The following is an 8,524-nucleotide window of genomic DNA, read 5'->3' as shown; positions in this document are numbered from 1 at the left end:
AATGTGTTTTATTAAAGTTCTGAGATGGGTTGGAGATAAATTCATACTGACAGTATAATTTGTGTAACTTGTATATATTTGACTGTATACATGTATGAACACATATTCACATTTGCGTTTAAGATGTTCTGAGTGTGGAAGGAATTGTGGGTAGAATTCAAGGGTTCATCAAACATACAAAAGAATCTCAATGCTAATGTATTGATGACGGTGATAAAGAGAATTCTGGGCATACATATTTTAGGGAATAATACACATTAACATTTATTTTAAAACCCCATTTATTTTTAGCTCATCACTTTCTTTTACATTCAACATAGTTACTTTACTAAATAAAAATAAGCAAAAAAGGGGAGATATATAATATTTTATCTTTAAAAGAACATCAGATTTGAAGAATTATAACCCTACCTTGGGCCATCTAATAGACTTGGGGAAAAAGGAATTGGGACATCAATATAATGCTGCAAAGAAGAGGAAAGTTTTCTACGTCTAGAAATAACTAATAAGCAAAAAACTCACTGTATACTACTTGGATATTTCTTTCATTGAATATTTTCTTTATTTGTATGTCAAATGTTATCCATTTTTCAGGTTTCCCCTCCAGAAATTTCCCCTGCTTCTATGAGGATGCTACCTCACCCATCCACCCACCCACCCACTCCCTCTGCCTTCCCACCCTTGCTGTCTCCTACCCTGAGGCATCAAGCCTTCATAGGACCAAGGGCCTCTCCTCCCACTGATGCCTGCTGAGGCCATCCTCTACTACATATGAGGCTGGAGCCAAGTGTCTCTCCATGTGTAGTCTTTGGGTGGTACTTTAGTCTTTGGGAACACTGGGGGTGTGTTTGGTTTATATTGTTGTTCTTCCTATGGGGATGCAAGCCCCTTCAGCTCCTTCAGTCCTTTCTATAACTCCTCTATTGAAGACCCCTTGCTCAGGCCAATGGTTGGCTATGAGCATCCACCTCTGTATTTGTTAGGCTCAGGAGACAGCTATATCAGGTCCCTGTCAGCAAGCACTTCTTGGCATCTGTAGTAGTGTGTGAGTTTGATGTCTGTATATGGGATATACATATACAATATATGTATATTTCCTTTAGTCTTTGTGCCACACTTTGTCTCCATATTTTTTCCTGTGAGTATTTTGTTTTCCATCTAAGCACTGAAGCATCCAAACTTTGGGTTTTTTTTTTTTTATTCTTAGCCAGAAATGATGGCCCTTCTTACCTCTCTGTAAGCAAAAGCAGAACACTTAGTGGTTCAATTAAGTTTCTTTTTATTTTTTTCCCAGTGAATGGTAGTTAATGTTGAGTCTCATGTTTGAATGATGTGCTGAGAATAAGTGACTGTCAAATGTGCTTAGCTTATATATAATTCAAATGTAAATATAAGATATATATATATATATATATATATATATATATATCCTTGATATATATCAAATAAACAAATATATATATATTTACATATATATCTGAAATATATTTGATATATACATATATACATATACATATATATATATATATATATATATATATATATATATATATATATATCAAATAAAATGATTCTACAAACTTGAGAGTAGTGCTGATGGAAGAGGTTCAACAGAGGGTATCTAGGAGGGGCTAGATTGAGGAAAGGGGTTGGGGAAAGCAATATATTCTTTTTCAGCAAAAGCATATTGAAAATCAATATTTAGAAGACCTTTAATTATGTGACTATCATAATGAAGATTCTATGGAAGATAATAAAGATCCATAGATGATTCAGACAGTCATTATTTTAAAGAAGACTCATGTGAAGGAAACTGATATATTAAAAGAGATCAACATCATTATTTAAAAGTAGGAATATGAACAAGTCGGGATAGATGGAAAAGGGTTACTGAAGGAGGTTATACCTGTTTGATATAAAAAAACAGTCATAAAATCATGCCAGAGAGAGGGATGAGGAAGAATGCATATAGAACGTTCCTTGTAGGATTGCTTTGAAATCTCTCTACTTCTTTAAATTAAAATTAGAGAGCTGACAGGAAAACATTTGGCTGAATCATCCAGTTTTGCCCAGTTCTTCCCTCAAAGAAGGACTTGTTATCTAGATACCAAGGATGTTATTGGCAGTTAATCTGTAGCTCTGGGCTCCTTCAGAAACGTCTGAGACAGATCCAACTCCTCTAAGACCACACCCATGAATAATGGGGCTGTGAATATAATGACATGGCTATTTTGGGTTCCAAGACTAAGGAACACAGAGGTCTATTTTAGCTCCAGGACTCCCTTTGGGTTCAGCCAAGGTTGACATTGAACCTAAGAGGAAACTTCAAACTTTCCCTTTGATTCTTTTTGTTAACTGTCCAGCTTCTTAATATCCATCATCTCCATCTTTGAGTTTACTTTCCGGGAAACTAAATTTGTGATAACATATTAAATTGAAGAACTTTTGGGAAATTAACTTACCCACTGGCTCAACCTAATATGAACGTTTTCTTTGCATTTTGATTTTTCTATACTGCTCAGAAATGACTTACATCAGTCAGTATTGTAAAAATAATTACTCAAATTTGGTTGGAAAAATATGTGGAAAGAACAGCAGAAAGCTGGGCTTTAGTCATGAATTTCTCATCTATTTATCACTTGATCATATTTTTGGATAGCTGCTTGCCAAAGCTAAAAATTTTAATCAGAGTCCTTTTTGAGCAGAAAAAGCAAAAAAGGATGTCTTTGAAAGCAATAATTCTTTTTTGTTTCCTTTTACTCTTATATAATTTAAAATTAGTCAATTAGATTTTTAAATTTTAAATTGATAATAAAATTGCATCTGATTCTTGCCAAGTTGAGTAATATATTTTATGGATGAAATTAGATTAATTAAGATACTACAAATTCCACGAAGTTATTTATTTTTAATCTTCAGCTGAAGAGTAAATATTAGCTTCCGTTAAACAGGGAACATGAGAAATGATTACATGAGAAGTTTTATAATATTTATTATGATAATTTGTTATTTTGCATTTACATAATACTTTAAAATATTGTGTAGTCATAGACCCCATTATTCCATGCCTGTTCACTGCTAAGACTCGCTTCTTGTTGCCTGCATGTAATATATTCTCCTTATCTAAATACAAACACAAGAAAAACATACAACCCTTGCGAAGGTTGACATTGTCAATTTTGCAGGATTCAGAATCACCTAAAAGACAAGCTTCTGGGTGTGCCTGTAAGGAACTGACTCCATTACGTTGATCTCTAGCTGTACTTTGTAGAAGATTCTTTACGATTGGTTAACTGAAATGTGAAAACTAATCTTAACTGTTATTGTACCATTCTGTCGACTGTGGTCCCCATAATATAATGGAGATATGAGGTGAGCTCCAGACTCCATGGTTGTTGTTTCCTGATGGTAGATAAAAGGTGACTCACTGCTTTGAAGTCTTGGCTGTGGTGGACTCTACTCTGGAATTCTGAGCCCAAACCACATCTTCCTCCCTTAACATGTTTTTATGTGATTTAAATAACAAAGGAACTTGTTTTCCTTTGCTGTGTTTAATATTGTTATGGCTCTGAATTATTTTTCTTCCTTTGCCTTGTTTCTCGAATAAACAAAACAAAACAAATAAACAAACAAAAATAAAACAAGTAACAAACAAAAGCAACAGTAAGCATTTTTAAAGATTATAATAATAATAACAATCTTGGCAGCCAGGATGAGCTTACACTATAGTCTTACCTCCTTTCTAATTCTATTAAATATATTCATATATGTAATTCTCTCTTTTGTCATTTCAGTTAGTGCTATTTTTCCTGTTTTAAAGAGTCAGTACCCCTTAAACAGAAGACTGGTAGATTTACTGTAAAAATAAAAATCTAACCACTGTGACCACTTGAGTTTTCTAAGCCACATATTAGTTCAGTTTGAGAATGGGATATCATGTTTAATATGGGGATGTCTTAAAAACATATCAAGATGTATAGCAAAGAAACTCTGCTGGAAGTGAGATGAAGGAATCAGAAATGAAGAACCTGAAGCACAGGAAGTAGATATTTTATTTAAATCTCCAGAACCCAAATAAAGTTACATTTGTATGGATCTGGGAGCATTCTACATGTAGAGGGGTGGACATTTTCAAATGGTTTAAGTGACTGCCTGTTGGTGCAGGGTCTGTGGGAAATTTCCTTTAAAAAAAAACTATTTCCCCATTTCATAGCAAATACGTATGAGTTATGTATGTGATATGCTGAATATTAAAAAAAAGTGTCAATGGTAAAACCTTACACTTCTAAATATTTACTATCTACTCATGTGACAAAAACCCATGTCCTCACTGTTCTTTCCCAGGTAGGACAGCAAAATGGTAAATGTCCAAACTGTGCATAGTGTGAGGAGACCTGGCTAAATGAATTCCTATGTCTTTTTCCCCTCAGATCTTTACTGTAATGTGGGATGTTATACCACAGTGCCTCCACATACTTTCACGGTCATTCATATTTAAATTAGCGAGTTCATGCACCTAGAGTAACTCCTGGCTCCTGATTATCTATTATTTAAAAATGATGTATTTCAGCACTTCTGAGTTCAGTGTATTATGCAAGGCACACAGAGGATGGAGCACAGAACAAAAGACACGGTACCATCTCCACACTGTTAGATGTTGGTGAGCGTTTTATTGCAGAACACAATAAGGAGCTTTCACATCACTTGGCATTTTTTACATTCTTTTTTTTTTTTTTTTTTTTTTTTTTAAGAATGGTACATTTTCATGCTATATTACTTGTCATGCTATAATTTATTTTCTGTAATCATGCAATAGCTCGATTAAGCCGTCACCCGATCTTGTACTGTCTTCACGAGGAAAGTTTAGAGAAGGTTGTCAAATAACACAGGAAGTCTTTGATTCCTAACCATAAGCTGAACAAGGACAGTAACACAGGAGCTGCTAAAGAGGACAAGGGAAAACCGTGGGGCCTCAACCCTACACAAAGGACAACAAGCAACTAAAACGCATGGGAGTGTGTCAAAGTCTTTCTCAGGGAAGAGCACCCCAGTTTGTTATCTAATACAGTTGGTCAGCCCTGAAAACATACACAGAAGTAAGATTATACAGACTGAGAAGGTTGCATCTGTGTATTTAGAAACATGTATATGCACACACATGCATATGTTCCCAGGCTCATCTAGCTAAAATGAATGAAAATGGAGGCTCTGAGTTTGAAAGTGAAAGGATGCTTATGTGGGATACTCGCAACCTCAGAGAGATGGGAGATTAGTGTGATTAAGTTATAATCCTAAAATCAGAGTAAGGAAGAAAAACAAAAATAGCATATATAAAGATGAAGTGCCCCTTATTTCCCAGAAGAAGCTTCTAGTATTTACACCGACAACAGGCAGTGAACTTGCTTTGCCCCATATGTGTCCTTCATTCCTGAGAGCAAATGGGCGCTTTAATTGGTTTTGTTGTGCTTTGTTTTGTTTTTGCAGGTGTTTTCTTTGTTGATGGTTTTGCTTTGCCTTCTCTCTCTCTCTCTCTCTCTCTCTCTCTCTCTCTCTCTCTCTCTCTCTCTCTCTCTCCCTCTGATTTATTTTTAGAAAATATGACCTTCTAGTATGTTACCACTTTTTAACAGATTCCATCTATTACCAGTGGGCATAAACATTTTCTCTATAAAGTTGGTGGTCATTTTGAATTTATTCATGAGTCATAGTACATATGTGTATATTCCTTAGGCTTTAGAAATGCTAATAGTGAGACATCCCTTGCGTATCAACACCTCAAGGGTAGGAACTGATTCAGGCTTGCCTCTAGCAAGTGCTAAGTGCCTGGGAACATGTAGTAAATATTTGATGATAGGAAGATTGTAGACTAAGAGGAAAAAACAGATTCTCACTCAAAGAAATGTGCTTCTTATATTCCTCTGTGTATATCATTTTACAAGTGTAGAAATATCTTACTGGTAGGCTCACAGGTTTTATGAGATACAAATACTTGTATTCTATAAATATATCATACATGTACTATAGCAAACTTAGGAACTGCAGAGTAGACCTTGGGATGTAATTCAGTGGTAGAGTACTTGCCTAATATGAGAAGGTTCTATGTCTGAGCCCTGCCACTGCAAAAAAGTCTCCAGTGAACAAGCAAATAAATAAAGTGGAATAATATAACAAATCATAGAAATATTTATTTGCAAGTATAAGAATAATAAGTGATAACAGAATAACTCATAAGAAATAGGTACATGTGGAGAACACTGTTTAATTGCCAGCACCCTTGAATATTTCATTTCTGGCTGTTCTTTAAAATTAGTTATTTCGACTGTTATATGATACTATGCTCTGTATAAAACACTCTGATCTATGTAAGTAATCTGTAGAGTTAGAAATTATCTTTTATTGTCAAAATCTTTGATTTTATAGACGTTGCAATTTTACTGTTAGTTGGTTCATGGTAGAATTAAACTTTTTATTTTTTTTTCTTACAACTTTATTTATAAAAAGAGAGAAACATGTACATATTTTTAAAAACATTTTGGCAAAAAACTATATGAATATATTTTGTCAGTACTTGATTTTTTTTAAATTTGATAGTATGCATTGAAATCTTACTAGTTCCCATAAGCATAAAGTACATGTAAAACAAAACATAACATGGAAATAGTCAAAGTTTTCTTAGTGTGTATAGATTAAACATAATGATTTTTAAATACCAAAAGTTGCCACAAGTCTATCTTCTTAGCTCTTGAGTTATTAATGATTAAGGTCTAAGTGTATCCCACTCTGAGTCCATGCTATGCATTTGTTCTTGTTGTTGCTTTTTTCTACGAAGGACGGAGGCTTCTACTTTTTGGCCTTTCTTTTTTTGAGCTTCATATGATCTGCAAGTTGTTTCTTGGGTGTTCATAGCTTTCTGGGGCTAATATCCAATTTTTAATCTAACTCTAGCCTTGTTATTCTGAATTTGCATGTTTTATATAATCTTAGTAAAAATATTTATGGTCCAAAATTAAAACAGATTTTTAAGTGGTTTCTTGATACACATTCATAGAAACAAAAGTATATGTCTGTTAGGGTTTAGACTATGTAAAACCTAATTGTTATTCAAATGAGACAATTAAATCCAACTTTCTTAATCTTTCAGTTAAAAAACACATACATGGAATACTTTAAAATTCTTTAATCTACATTTTCATTGCATATTTTTATTGTAAAACTTTTCTGTTATATCATTTAATTTATTTACTGGCTAGATATTGATCATATTGATCTCTATACTCTAGTCATATTAGGAAGTTACTTTTTCATACATTTATAGACACAATTGTGTCTCTGATTCAAGGTATCTGATATAGTTCAGGGTACTTTTGGTTACTCCTAATGACTAGCCTCAGATGTATGCACTAGTTTTATTTTTGTATTTAGAGAGGAGAAATTTGAGACACTGAGAGTGCCATGCCTGATGTTCTGTTGTTAAAAAAACAATCAAACAAAAAACAATCATGCCTAAGGTACTTAGGCGATTTATTAAAGAAAACCTTTGATTTGGCTTAGGGATTAATATTGTTGAAATTCATGATGGTAGAGTGAAGAAATAGCTGAGAGTTCACATCTAGAGAGAGAGAGAGAGAGAGAGAGAGAGAGAGAGAGAGAGAGAGAGAGAGAGAGAGAGAGAAACAATGAATTGAACAAGTATATTTCACTCCTTGGCTTTATAGGTTGGTTTATTTAGTCCAATTTCAAAAGCCCCCATTTGTTTTGCAGTCATAACAATATTTAAAGGTCCAAAGTTCAAAGTCTTCTTAGACAATGGCAACCTCCTAATTGTAATGCTTTTTTGAACTAAGAACGCAAACTGTGTATTTTCAACATATAGTGCTACAAAATATTCATTACCAATACAAACAGGAAGAATGGGGGTTGGTAATGAAATGTCAGACTAAAATAAAACCAAATTTCAGGTGGGCAAACTCCAAATTATCTGGGTTTATGTCTGAGGTCTGAGGGCTTAGCCTGCTCTACCTTTAAAGCTTTGCCACTGATAGCCTACTTTTCTCTTTGAGAATGGTCCTACTCTCTGTATGTAGCTCGTCTTGGTAGAAATACCACAGTTCTCTTACTTCTAACATCTTGGGATCTCTAATGCAATCCAGATTTTGCTTTCACAGCTTCACCCAGTGGCCTCTCAGGGTCTCCATTCAGGAACACTTGAGTCACATGCATGGCTTCAGTGACTAATGAGCTACAGTGAAGATTATACAACCCTTTTACTCAGGTAACTGTCGTGACTCTAAAGCCAGAGCAATAGGGATGGCAAAGCCAAGTATGACTACCAACTCCAGCATCCTTGAATCATTTCCAAAGCAGATAGATTTGGTGTTGGTTTATAAGGGGCAGAACATTTTCATTTCACAGGATGAAAGCATAGCTGAGTGGGGTCTTGCCCAGAAGGAATCTCTTCTCTTTATTCCCTTTAGGAACAGACCTCTATTTATCCATCTCATATCTTTTAGCACAAGTATTGGAT

This window comes from Micromys minutus, assembly GCF_963924665.1.
Source record: "Micromys minutus genome assembly, chromosome: 11".
Classification (NCBI taxonomy): domain Eukaryota; kingdom Metazoa; phylum Chordata; class Mammalia; order Rodentia; family Muridae; genus Micromys; species Micromys minutus.
Note: the sequence above shows the minus strand (reverse complement) of the source record.